This window comes from Hibiscus syriacus, unplaced genomic scaffold, assembly GCF_006381635.1.
Source record: "Hibiscus syriacus cultivar Baekdansim isolate YM2019G1 unplaced genomic scaffold, ASM638163v2 tig00116989_pilon, whole genome shotgun sequence".
NCBI classification, from domain to species: Eukaryota; Viridiplantae; Streptophyta; class Magnoliopsida; order Malvales; family Malvaceae; genus Hibiscus; species Hibiscus syriacus.
In genome coordinates this window covers 7,694,933-7,710,510 of record NW_024063508.1, presented here as the reverse complement: position 1 = coordinate 7,710,510, position 15,578 = coordinate 7,694,933, and positions in this window count along the sequence as shown.

Genomic DNA, 15,578 nt, shown 5'->3' with positions numbered 1-15,578 from the left:
CTAAGAAATTCATAATGAGTTTATGCATTTTCGTATTGGTAGTGGGTTTGTAACTCACTTAAATTATAATAAATTTGGGGAAGTGTTGTATTGTCACTACAGGTGTAAACTAGAGAGTGTAAAATGAATTGAAAGAGTTAATGGATATTAGAATTTGTCATGGTATACTTGTGTTTAGAATTTTTCTTATGATTATTTATGCCTCACTAAGAAAATTCTGAGCATGTGTTAATTTCACACGTAGGTTTTAATACAAGTAGAGTAAGGAGATCATCTGACATTACAAAGGAAGGGTTGCCTCATCAGTAATTGTACGACATTCATGTCTACTTTTGATGTAATTAGTTGGCATGTAATATACTTAGTAAAAACGCTCTAAAAAGTATTTGATTTACTATGATGTAAAATGATGAAATATTTGAACATTACTTTTTTTATATTTGCGTAAGTTTAATGAATGTTTATTTATCTCTAAATTAAAATGTTAGAATATGATCGATGTCTCTCCTTACTAATTTAAGTATTATCCTTATGTATACTATACTAGATGTCAGATTCTACAAAATTCGAGAAGAGCGGCTAATCAAGAGATTAGAGATGGATCCGGGAGTGACAGATATGAAGAGAATAATGAACATCTGATTCCATCAGAGAATGCCAATCCACCGGCACATCAAGGTATGCACGTGTCAGAGTTTGGAGCTTTTATGCAAGATCTCGATGCTATATTGATACGGTTAAAACCTCCTCCGCCTCCTCTTGCTCCTCCAGAACCGTGAATGTTAATCCCTAAGGAGTTAAGAAGTTTAGGAGCTCCTCAGTTTTGGGGAGAATAAGGTGAAGGTCCGATGGACGCTGATTTATGGTTAAACGATGTTATGGTAATGCAGGAAAGTCTTCAGTGCTCCGATCATGAAAAGTTGGGTGGAGTTATATCGTTACTCCCAGGGTCAGCTCGAGTGTAGTGGTCAAATACGACGATGTATGCATCATCTAAGCAAGTGAACTGCCAATTCTTCCATTATGAGTTCAAGAACAAGTACATTAGGGAGCAGTTTAAGAGGTCAATGCTGATTAAATTTCTTAATTTGAAACAAAGTGATCAAGCAGTGTATGAGTATGATAATGAATACAATAAGCTTAGTAGTTATGCTATTGACATAGTTCCTAATGATAGAGCTTGACGTGATTGGTTTATTGAGGGTCTGAGGCCTAAGTTAAAAGAGATGATGTTGGCCTTAAACTTGCCTAGCCTCCAAGAATTTATAAACTGAGCTAAGGTTATTGAAAGATCTCAAGAGGATGCTCTAGTAGTGGAGTAAAGAACGCTGACAAGAAAAAGGATTGGATTGTTTTCATCTACACATCATGCTAAGAGAGGCAAGGGCTCGAGTTCCCGATATACTAACATAGTTGATTCTGCTTCAGCTTCACAAAAAACTAAGCAAACCCATTCTTTTGTTGCTAGCTCGGGTTGAGCTTTTGGCGAGATACCTCTATGTCAGACATGCGACAGGTCACACCAGGGAGTATGTAGATTGATGTCCGGTGCTTGTTTTCATTGTGGTGAATCTAGACACTACGCCCGGAATTGTACAAAGAAATCTGGAGATAGATCAGCACAAACTGAGAGATGAGTAACAGCACCAAGTAGAAGTAGAGGAAGAGGAATATCAGGTTGTGAATATGAGGCTAGCTAGGGACAAGAGACTCGGAAACTGGCCCGAATTTATAATATAAAGACCAGTGAGGATCGGGATGATCCAGAGATCATAACAGGTACATTCCATATTTTTGATGAGCTTGTCTTTGTTCTAGTTGACACTTGTTCTAGGCACTCTTATATTAGTCCAAAGTTGGTTAAAACTAGAGGAATTCCTTTAGAACCAATTTCTAGTGAAATGATAGCGGTAAACCCTCTGGGTCATAGTGCAAGGGCAGCTCATGTATATGGAAAATGTCCAATTAGGATTTAAAGGGTGGTGTTCTCAGCAAACTTGATGGAGTTTCCCTTCGATGTGTTTGAAATCATTTTGGGCATGGATTGGTTGTCCCCACATCATGGATGGGTATATTTTCACCGGAAGCAATTATTCTTAAAGGATTCGGAATGGTTCGAAATAGTAGTGATAGGTGATAAAGCGAAATCAACATCCAATGTGATATCGGTCATAACTGCAAAGAAAATGATGTCAAAGGGAGGCATAGCTTTTCTAGCTAATATGATATACACTCAATTTTCGGAAGTGAGATTAAACGATATTCCAACAATTAAGGAATTTTCAGAGGTTTTTCTAGAATAATTACCAGGTTTACCTCCAGACCGTGAAGTAAAATTTTGGATTGAGATTTACCCGATTACCAAACCTATTTCTATAGCTCTGTATCGAATGGCTCCATCGGATTTAAGGGAATTAAAAGCACAGTTGCAAGAACTACTTGATAAATGATTTATTAGACCCAGTATTTCTCCTTGGGGAGCACCTATGATATTTGTGAAAAAGAAGGACGAGTCTATGCGGTTATGTGTTGACTATCGCCAATTAAATAAAGTAACGATAAAGAACAAGTATCCTCTTCCGAGGATTGATGACCTGTTTACTCATCTAAAAGGCACAGTATTGTTCTTTAATATAGACTTGAGGTCAAGGTACCATCAGTTAAAGATGTAGAATGAAGAGTTTTCAGACTCGGTACGGACACTACGAATTCGTGGTAATGCCATTTGGATTGACAAACGCTCCTATAGCATTTATAGTCTTAATGATTAGAGTATTCCAACCTTACTTGGATCAATTCGTGGTGGTATTTATAGATGATATACTAGTGTACTCCAAGTAAAGAGAGGACCATGATGCTCTTCTTCGGGAAGTTCTTCAAATACTTTGTGAAAAGAAGTTGTTTGTGAATCTATCCAAATGCGAATTTTGGTTAGCTGAGATTACTTTCCTTGGTTATAAAGTCTCTTTGGAAGGCATAAGAGTAGATCCCAAAAAGATTCAAGCTATAGTGGATTAGCAACCCCCAAATTATATTATGGAAGTTTGAAGTTTCTTGGGGCTTGCTGGTTAATATAGGCGGTTCGAGAAGAACATCGCAATGTTAGCTTTGCGACTAACTAAGTTTTTACGTATGGATGTTCCTTTTGTTTGGACGGAAAAATACCAAGAAAGTTTTGAAATGCTAAATAGAATAGTAATAGAGGCCTTAGTGCTTGTGCAACCTGAGTTAGGTAAAGATTATGTTGCTTTAAGTGATGTATCCAATAATGGATTAGGATGTGTGCTGATGTAAGAAGGGAAAGTTATGGCTTATGCCTCGAAATAGCTGAAGAATCATGAGAGAAATTATGCGACACGTGATTTGGAATTGGTAGCAATAGTATTTGCTTTGAAAGTTTGGTGCCATTATCTGTACGGAAATCGTTGCCATGTTTTTCACAGATCACAAGAGTCTAAAGTACTTGCTGACTCAGAAAGAGCTGAATTTGAGATAGATAAGATGGATTGATCTATTAAAAGATTATGATTTAATTATTGATTATCATCCCGAAAAGACTAATGTGGTAGCTGATGCGCTCAGTCGAAAGACTTTTTCAGCTTTACTGGCTTTGAATTCGCATATATCTTTAAAGTAGGATGGTGTCTTGATTATTGAACTTAAGTTAAATTCGATGCTTTTGGATAGGGTAAGAGAGTTGCAAGGTCGAAAAGAGAAATGCTTGGCGAGAATGGAACAAGTCAAAAAAGAAGATGCCAAAAACTTCGAAATGAGAGTCAATGGATGTTTATATTACCATGGAAGACTTTGCATTCCTGATAATGATGAATTGAATAAATATATTATTTTTAGGCACATTATATCCCTTTGACAACGCATCCAGACGAGAATAAAATGTATCATGATTTAAAGTCGTTATTGGTGGCCTAGTATGAAAAGAGTTGTATTAGAGTTTGTTTCTAAATGTTTGACATGTCAGCAAGTGAAAGCTGAACATCCAGTGTCTTACGGATTGCTACAACCGATATCCATTCCTGAGTGGAGGTGGGAGCGAGTTACAATGGATTTTGTTTCGGGCCTACCTTTAACACCAGGTAAAAAGGACTCGATATGGCTAGTTATGGATAGATTGACTAAAACGACTCATTTCATTCTATTTCGAGTAGATTACTCGATGGATAAATATGCGAAGTTATATATAAAAGAGATAGTTAGACTGCATGGAGTGCCTATATCTATAGTATCTGATCGAGACCCAAGGTTTACTTCAAGATTCTGGAAGCCTTTACATAGGAATTAGGTACTCGAATAAACTTCAGTACAACTTTTCATCCGCATACAGATGGGCAGTCAGAACGAGCTATACAGTTACTAAAGGATATACTAAGGGCTTGTGTGATTAAGTTTAAAGGATCATGGGAAAGGTATTTGCCTTTAGCGGAATTTGCTTATAATAATAGTTATCAATCCAGTATTAAGATGGCCCGTATGAAGCCTTGTATGGGAAGAATTGCATAACACCATTAAATTGGTTTGAAATAAAAGATCGAGACATAGTTGGCCCGGATTTCATGAAAGAAATGGACGAAAAAGTAAAAATTATCCAGAGAAATTTAAAGATAGCCTCCGATCGCCAGAAGTCTTATGCATATTTGAAAATAAAAGAAATTGAATTTCAAGTGGGATACATGATATTTCTAAAAGTGTCACATTGGAAGAAAGATATGAGATTTGGGCCTAAAGAAAAACTGAGTCCACGATTCATTGGACCTTATGAGATCTTAAAAAGGGTCTGACATGTAGCTTATCAATTAGCTTTACCTCCGGATATGGACAAGATTCACAATGTTTTTCACGTATCGATGCTTATAAGGTACATATCAGATCTATCCCATGTTATCACTCCTAAAGAGATACAAATCCGATCAGATTTTGTTAGAGTATGCCCAAATACTAATCATATGATGATTGTAATAAAACTTGTATTTACCGATTTTATTGAATAAAGGCATTGTCGCTATTATTTTCAGTTATATATATGTGTTTAACATAAATTGGAAGATAATAAAGTCCATATAATGACATAATTGTTATTATTAAAAGATCTCTAGTCAAGTATTATTATGGGCATGGATGATAATAATACGGGAAAGTCTAACATGTTATTGATCAATGACAACGAATTGTCATTGACATAGAGATGTTAAAATTGATACATGATTATATTGTTAGAGAACAATGTAATGGATTGACCCACCATGAGCATATGTCTTGGATTATTATGTGACTGTCATAACATTACTCATGGTGATGACTATATGTATGATCCTCAAACTTGAGATCAATACTATCCCAACATATATTGTTGTATGTTTTAATGCAGCTAAACAAACTCCGTAACTGGTTGCTCTATAAAGATTTTTATTGAATATATCCCAATATATGTAGTGGGTGTGTATGATTAAGATAGGATTTGTCCTTCCTACATAATAGGAAATATATCACAGGCCACTTGATTGAGTAAGACTAGAAACACATGGCCATGCTCGAATAAGTTGATATGAGATATCATAAACTATTCGTTAATTAAAGTCTACTCTAGATATCAAGAAACAATAGATGGGCTATACAAGTGTCACTATTCCAAGACTTGTGCTTGTTCTAGATATAAAGGAGAAAAGGATGTAATACATAAAAGAGTTAATCACCAAGATGATATGTCAAATCATATTTTGTTGTAACTTAGGTGACAATGATATATTGCTAGATGTCATTCATTGTATGTAATATTAGAATTGATCTAATAATTATTGCTAACGTTACAAGAAACTACAGGATCACACCCTAGGATTAAAACAAGAAAAGATGTATAATTTGTTGTACGTTACTAAAATATATATCTAGATTTAATTAAATATATGTTTTAATAATGTCGAATATTTAATTTCAATTAATTAAATATAGATTTAATTAATTTGAAATAATAAAATCCCTAATATGATTAAGGTAACTTTGATATAAAAAGGATTATTAAATTCCAATTAATTAAATATAGATTTAATTAATTTAAAATAATAAAATCCTAATATGATTAGGGTAACTTGGCTATAAAAGGGTGTGTTAGGGGAACAAAATTATTGCTCTCAATCGGGTGAACTGAGTATAGGCCGAGACGTGATTTCGTGGAGGCTTACGATTCGAACCGATCTACACCACCAGTATTCACTGTTGTCTTTGCTGTTTTTCAAGAAACCCGTTGTAAGTATTCACATCCCTTCCTCCCGATTTCATTTTTCCATAATTGGATCGCTGGAGAGACTGTCGAGTTTTGTTTACGCTGCGCCATGGGGTGCGCCGACGGTCCCAACAGAGGTATCATATCCACTTGTACAATCTGAATTTGGGTTAAATTTTTGGTTGATGCGATATGTATGAGATGGATGTCATAGTTTTATCATTTTCATTAAATATGTTGATATTATTGTTCGAATAGATTACCGCAAAGATTAATATATTAATTTGTTAATATGGTTTTCAATCGATTTGTTGTTGGATGATCTGTGGGAGTGCGATAGCAGATCGCGTTTGGAAGTGGAACAATGGTTGTTCCGATATAGAAAACCTTCGGGATTGAAAATTCATAAAACACGATTGAAAATCCCCTTGACCCCTCATCAACAGTACAAATTGAAGGCCCATATTAAAAAAAAAATTCTTTTGAACAAAGGCGTAAGAACGTGTATATATATATATATGATATGTTTATTTTCCACGGTGTTTGAGATGCATGGTTATAGCCCTTGTTCACTTTATAATGGTTTAATTTGAAATACGGTTTGTGAGTCATGCCTTTATATATCTCTTTTGTATTTCTCTTCTCATCTTACTCCCTCGTATGTAAAACGAGTTTCTTTTAAAATTGTAAACCTATGAAGATTCACAAGGAGCAGAAGAATGGAGAGAAGATGCCTATAGAGTAGTCTTAGGATTTAGGGTTCTTGGTTCTCCTATTGGCTTGGGATGGGCCACCTTAGTTATTGTTTTTGGGCTATAACCATTGCATCTTATTTATTGCTATATTTATTATGTATGCAATGCATCAAATGATAAAATAAGAATAAATATTGATGAGATCAATAAGGGCTCAATATTAAAACAAAGAATGATGAGATAATTACGCAAATCCCTCTTTATAATCTAAGTTAACTTAACCGTCCATTATTTACCCTCGTTAAGGATTTGATCGATATTTTATGGGCTTTGATCGATATTGTGTGGGCTTTGCCAAAGCATTGGCACATAAATCTATCTAGGTTAAACGCGAAGAATAAGAAAGTGATATTCACCGATTGAAATATTTGTAATAACTTAGCTAGGTTATTCTAATAGGATTAGAAACCTAGAGGTTAAATACTTGGATAAGTCATGAGATGACTTAAACAAAATTTGTTCACCAAAATGAGGAGTTACATGAGATGTAACTAGTCAAGTGTTACTTACCTAAATAATCATTATCCTAAAAGAAATGTCAAAGTTGATTTAGGAAATTGATGTATTATGGATCCTCGCCCACTAGAAAAATTTTCGTTGATTTTTTCCGAAATTAAAATAAAGATGGTTTTTAATTTTTAATAAAATATTGGGAGTCATTTGTAAATAAGTCCTATTTATAAATTTTAATTCAGTAAATTTACTTAAATTAATATTTCCATTGTTGTAGATTTAATGGAAAAAACACTTTATCACTACGATCACTCCATGAGAAGGGTAAACTTAATGGCATAAACTTCCTTGACTGGTTTTGTAATTTGAGAATTGTTCTCAAATAGGAAAGGAATGAATATGTCATTCAGGAACTTGTTCCTGATGAACCGACAATTAATGCTTCAAAAGCTGACAAAGACAAATTCAAGAAACATATGGATGATATGTTAGATGTTGGATGTCTAATGCTTGCCACCATGACTCATGAGCTTCAGAAGCAACATGAGGACATTGTTGCATATGAGATGATTCAAAATCTCAAAGAAATATATGAAGGGCAAGCACGTCAAGAGAGATATGAGACCTCTAAAGCTTTATTTCAATGCAAAATGGTAGAGGGAACTCCTGTAGGAGCTCATGTCATCAAGATGATGGGCTACATCCAACCGTTGGAAGAGCTGAGATTTCCTCTCAAAGATAAATTGGCTACCGATGTTATCCTGCAATCGTTGCCAGATAGCTTTAGCCAATTTGTCCTTAATTTCAATATGAATGAAAATAAAAAGACTTTGCCACAGTTACTTGGCATGTTACGAACTGTTGAATGTAAGATGAAAAAGGTTGGACCTAAGCCCATTCTGATGGTCCACAAGGACAAAGGAAAGGGAAAGAAAAAGGTAGTGGAAAAGTCTAAGGGCAATGGTAAGACCAAACCAAAAGGGAAAATGCATTGAAACCCAAAGGGGGAGTTAGCAAATAAAGAATATGTTTCCATTGCGATAAGACCGGACACTGGAAGAGAAACTGCACTATTTACCTTGAAGAGGTCTAGAAGGCAAAAGCAAACGGAACATTTGTTTCAGGTATTTATGTTATTGATGTTAATTTGTTAACATCTACTTCTTGGGTATTAGATACCAGTTGTGGTTCTCATATTTGTACTTCTGTACATGGACTACAAAAGAGAAGGAATTTGGCTAAAGGAGACGTGGACCGACGAGTGGGAAATGGAGCAAGAGTTGTTGCATTATCTATAGGGACATATGTTTTATCTTTGTCTAGAGGACTTGATTTAAATTTAGAGAATTGTTATTATGTGCCTAGTTTGACTAAGAACATTATTTCTATTTCTTGTTTGGACAAGATTGGTTTTGAGATTATTATTAAGAATAATTGTTGTTCTTTTTATCTCAATAGTGTTTTTTATGGTTCGGCATAATTGGTTAATGGTCTCTATATTTTGGATCAAGAAAATACCATTTATAACATAAATACCAAGAGATCAAAAACAAATGACTCGAATCAAACTTATCTTTTCCATTGTCGTTTAGGCCATATAAGTGAGAAGCACATATCAAAACTCTATAAAGATGGATTCTTAGATTCATTTGTTTTCAAACAATATGATGTATGCTAATCTTGCTTGTTGGAAAAAATGACTAAATCTCATTTTAATAGTAAAAGTGAGTGAGTAAGTGATTTATTGAGGTTGATACATAGTGATGTATGTGGACCAATTAATACACAAGCCAAAGGTGGATTCTATTACTTCATTACTTTTATCGATGACTTCAGTCGATATGGATATATTTATCTTATGCTCCATAAATATGAAGCCCTTGAAAAGTTTAAGGAATTTAAAAATGAACTACAAAATGAACTAGGCAAGAGCATTAAGGCACTTTGATCAGATCGAGGTGGAGAATACTTAAGCATATAGTTTGATGAACTCCTAAAAGAATGTGGAATTGTCTCACAACATACACCACCTGGTACACCACAGTAGAATGGAGTTTCTGAAAGAAGGAATCGAACACTGTTAGACATAGTTCGATCGATGATGAGTCATAGTGATCTTCCAACTTCTTCTTTGGGACATGCACTTGAAACAACTGCTTTCACACTAAATCTTGTTCCATCTAAATCGGTTCAAAAGACACCATATGAGATATGGATTGGAAAACGTCCCAGTATGTCTTTTATGAAGATTTATGGTTGTGAAGCTTATGTAAAACATCATATGTCTACAAAGCTCGAACCTAAATCTCATAAGTGTATATTTGTTGGATATCCTAAAGAAACTAAGGGATATTATTTCTTCAACCCTAACGAGAACAAAGTGTTTGTTGCTCGAACAAGAGTTTTTCTCGAAAGAGAAATTCTCTCAAAGAAATAGAAGGTATAATTATTGAACTTGTAGAAGTTTAAGAGCAACAGATAAATGAACCTGAAGTTGAGCATGTTTCACAAGTTGTTAAGGAGAATTCAACAGATTTAGAAACACAACCAGTGCGTAGATCCACAAGAGAATATCGTGCACCTGAGAGATTAGGATTTCTCATTGCAACAAATGTAGATGTTCTTCTTATGGATCAAGATGTGCCCAGGACTTACCAAGAGGCAGTGTCTAGCCCAGACTCTGATAAATGGCTTGAAGCCGTGATATTTGTGATTGATTCCATGTAAGTAAACCAAGTATGGACTTTGGTTGAACCACCTGAAGGGGTAAAACCTATAGGGTGTAAATGGGTTTCCAAGAAGAAAACCAACATAGATGGTAATGTACAAACATACATGGGGCGACTAGTCGCTAAAGGTTTTCGACAAGTTCATGGTGTGGACTATGACAAAACATTCTCCCCTGCAGCTATGTTTTAGTCCATCCGGATCTTGCTCGTAATAGTTGCATTCCATGATTATGAAATCTGGAAAATGGACATTAAAATCGTATTCCTTAATGGAAACTTGAAGAGGATGTGTATATGACACAACCAAAAGGTTTTGTCTTTCCAGGAAATACTGGAAAAGTTTGTAAGCTACAAAGGTCTATTTATGGACTAAAACAAGCTTCTCGAAGTTGGAATCTTCATTTTAATGATGCAATCAAAGAGTTTGGTTTTATTAGAAATGAAGATGAACCTTGTGTTTATAAGAAGACTAGTGGGAGCATTGTTTCTTTCCTAATCTTGTACGTATATGAACACTCATCATAGGAAATGATATACCTACTTTACACTCTATTAAGACTTGGTTATGTAGTTATTTTTTTATGAATGATTTGGGTGATGCAGTGTATATCTTAGAAGTTAAGATCTATAGAGATAGATCAAGACAACTTCTAGGTCTAAGTCAAAGTACATATATAGACAAAGTGTTGAAAAGGTTAAGTATGGAAGAACCAATAAAGGATTTTTGCCTATGAGATATGACATTTCTCTTTCTAAAGAAATGTGTCCTTCAACTCTACTAGAAAGAGAACGGATGAATACGATTCCATATGCTTCGGCTATTGGTTCTATAATGTATGCCATTATATGTACTCGACCATATGTATCCTATGCTCTAAGCATGACGAGTCGGTATCAAGCAAACCCTAGTGAAAATCACTAGGTTACGGTTCAAAATATCCTTAAGTACTTAAGAAGAACTAAGGATAAATTTTTTGTCTACGGAGGGGAGGAAGAGCTTAGTATAAAAGGTTATACTGATGCTAGCTTCCAAACTGACAAGGATGACTCATGATCGCAATCGGGTTTTATGTTTTGTCTTAATGGAGGTGCTGTGAGATGGAAAAGTTCGAAGAAAGACATAGTAGTTGATTCTACAACAGAGGCTGAATACATTGCAGCCAGTGAAGCAGCAAAAGAGGTTGTTTGGATCAAGAAGTTCATATCGAAATTAGGGGTTGTTCCCAGCATATCAGATGTTGTAGAACTTCGTTGTGACAATAATGGAGCCATTGCACAAGCAAAGGAACCCAGATCTCATCAACAATCCAAACATATTCTTAGGTGCTTTCATCTCATTCGAGAGATCATTGATAGAGAAGATGTGGAAATATCTAGAGTACACACGGATGACAACATTGTTGATCCCTTGACGAAGACTCTTACACAGCAGAGGCATGATCGCCACACTGAGTCACTCGGTATTAGATATGTGAGTGATTGGTATTAGTGCTAGTGGGAGATTGATAGTGTATGCCCAAGGACTAGTCATATGATGATTGTAATAATTCTTTTATTTACCGATTTTATTGAATAAAGGCATTGTCGCTATTATTTTCAGTTATATATATGTGTCTAACATAAACTGTAAGATAATAAAGTCCATATAATGACATAATTGTTATTATTAAAAGATCACTAGTCAAGTATTATTATGGGCATGGACAATAATAATAAGCGTAAGACTAAAATCTTATTGATCGATGACAACGAGTTGTCATGACATAGAGATGTCAGAATTGATACATGATTATATTGTAAGAGAACAATGTATTGGATTGACCCACCATGAGCATATGTCTTGGATTATTATGTGACAGACATAACATTGCTCATGGTGATGACTATATGTATGGTCCTCAGACTTGATATCAATACTATCCCAACATATATTGTTGTATGTTTTGATGCACCTAAACAATCTCTGTAACTGGTTGCTCTATAAAGATTGTTATTGAATATATCTCAATATATGTAGTGGGTGTGTATGATTAAGATATGATTTGTCATTCCTACATAATAGGAAATATATCACATGCCACTTGATTGAGTAAGACTAGAAACACATGGCCATGCTCGAATAAGTTGATATGAGATATCATAAACTATTCATTAATTAAAGTCTACTCTAGATATCAAGAAACAATAGATGGGCTATACAAGTTTGACTATTCCAAGACTTGTGCCTATTCTAGATATAAAGGACATAATGATGTAATACATAAAAGAATTAATCACCAAGATGATATATCAAATCATATTTTCTTGTAACTTAGGTGACAATGATATATTGCTAGATGCCACTCATTGTATGTAATATTAGAAATTTTCTAATAATTACTATTAACGTTACAAGAACCTACAGGGTCAAACCCTAGGATTGAAACGAGCAAAGATGTACAATTTGTTGTACGTCACTAAAATATATATCTAGAGTTAATTAAATATATGTTTTAATAATCCCGAATATTTAATTTCAATGAATTAAATATAGATTTAATTAATTTAAAATAATAAAATCCCTAATATGATTAGGGTAACTTGGATATAAAAGGATTATTAAATTCTAATTAATTAAATATAGATTTAATTAATTTGAAATAATAAAACCCTAATATGACTAGGGTAAATTCGCTATAAAAGGGTGTGTTAGGTCTAGCAGCCAAATAATATAACACACACACAAAACCTTCAACCGTTTTTCTCTCAAAATGGTTTTGGGGAAGAAAATTATTGCTCTCAATCGGGTGGACTAAGTAGAGGCGGAGACGTGATTTCGTGGAGGCTTACGATTCGAACCGATCTACACCGCCATTATTCATTGTTGTCCTTGTTGCTTTTCAAGGAACCCGCTGTAAGTACTCGTATCCCTTCTTCCCAATTTCAGTTTTTCATACTTGGATCGCTGGTGAAACCGTCGAGTTTTGTTTCCGCTGCGCCATGGGGTGCACCGACGATCCCAATAGATTTAACTTCTGAGAAAGAACCAGTTCGGATATTAGAAAATAAAAACAAGGAATTGCATAACAAGAGGATTTCGTTAGTTAAAATGATATGGAAGAATCATAAAGTAGAAGAAGCTACTTGGGAAATAGAGGAGGATATGAGGAAGCAGTTTCCACACATCTTCGTTTATGGTATTTTTAAATTTGAGGAAGAATTTTCTTAAGGGGGAAGAATTGTAATACCTCAAATATCATATCAAGGACTTTATTGAAAAGATTTATAAATTTGAGGATTTATTTGAATAAGTGATAAAAGATTATTGAGGCCTCCTATTTCTATCAAAAAAATGATAAAAGATGAGAAAATGAAATGGAATAGTGTTTTAGACTAATTTGGAATAATAGATGAATAAAGAGGGTATTTTGATCCTTTAAAGGGAAATGAATTTAAAATTTATTTTTAGTAAGGTATTAAAGTAAAGGAAAAGGGGAAAGTAAGTCAACCAAAAGCTATCTCTTTTCTTCTTCTTTCCCATGGAAGAGCTTTCCTCCATAGCCAAAGGTAAGGTTTCATTTGGCTAGCTTTTCCTTTCGTTTTTTGTTGGTTTTTGAATCATTGAGTATTATAGAGGCTTAAGGAAGGGTCAAATAGGATTAAAACAAAGAGATTGATGAAATATTTGAGATTTAAGAAAAATTGGTTTTTAAATGATTTGTTAAGATATGAGTTTTGATTAAGCTCGACTAATAACGCTATGAAATAAAGTGACATAAAACTAGCCTTGTTTGATACTTGAGGAAACAATGAAGACACTAGAGTCACTCAACGAAATGAGCGTTATGTGTATAAAATATCTGGATATATCCAATCTAGTGCTTGGGCACTTAAAATGCTAGTTGGATGTCGTACCGATGATACTTGACCCGAGCACATCCCAAGTACTATTGAGAAGTAGTCTAGACGGGTAAGTGTCGATGCTTCATGACCCATTGTTTACCCGAGTGTTAAGGAGACATTGATGTTGTGTGACCCGTGTATTTCTTAAGGTTATAAGTAAAGAGGGGTGTGAGTTGTACAATGTTCTATGACCCCGAGCTACACCATGATACTTTATGTTTTCTTGTGTGTTGCATTTGCGCATGACTATACTGTATCATGCTTATATATTGGATGCATGTAATATAGTTGGTCATTTTTGGTGGCACTGATCTTGTGAGCTCAGCATATGGAATATATTTCCATACGCAGGATAATAAGTACCAACTGAGGAGCTCTTCGTCAGACTTGGATTCCATACTCAACTTCTTCAGAGTACATTTCGAGAGTTTTAAAGGGCATGTACTATCATAAACCCTTATTTGAATCTTGATTCATAAACTCTATATTTTAAATTAATGATATATTATGGAGACTTATGTCGGGAGCTCCCCCATAATAAACACTTATATTTCACATTTCTTTGGTAAATTAAATTTTACGGATGGTACCTTCTTGAAACATTTTAAGAAAATGGTTAGCTACTCACGTGGTTCCATGTAACATCGTAATTTGATGACCTGTTGGAAAAATTGAATGAATTGATGTTATTTATAACTAATTAATTATAAGTCATGACATTTAGTGAATGAACTTAATTTTTGGTTTAAAGTTGCATCTATTCAATCATGCCTATTCAACAATTATCTTCATGAAAAGATTAAATCCTTTTATGAAAAGGTTACGCATCAATAGGAGAAGTCTTTTAATCAAAAGTTTATGTCCTTTCATCGAAAAGTCTTAACCTTTCAATAAATTTCCTCTCCCTATATATAGGCTAATTTAGGCACAATGACACACAAGTTACACAAGTTTAGAACTTTGGAATAGGAAAAACACTTAGAAAATTCCATCCAAATTCGTTCTTTCGGTGATAGAGAAAGGTAAGATTGTGTTCGACTGATCACTACGGTTGTGCTTACTATTGTGATCGTTTGTTGTTGTAACTTGGGACCGACACCCAACGTTACTCAAAGAACCTAGGAGAGGACTAATTTGTCTTAAGGAAACTGTTCATATAAGCCTCAATAAAAAGCCTTTCTCGATTTATCTTTCATTACTCATCTGATTCCGTGTCTACACATGAGTAATAAGTTTCTCTCTTCTATTTTAATTTTTTATAATTATTTTGTTTCATTCGATTATATAATAATAATAATAAGTATTATTATTATTATTATTATTATCATCATCATCATCTCGGATTAACCATTTTTCTAATAATCTCAAGACAAATTCTAATATTATTTATTAATCCGAGATGAGTGAACTAATTATCTTTAATTTTAAACTCAAGTAATATAAACGTACGAGTTCAAGGAGTTTGGGATGCAAAAGCTTATTTACAAATCTATAATTTGCATTATTAAGGTACGTGCTTTTATA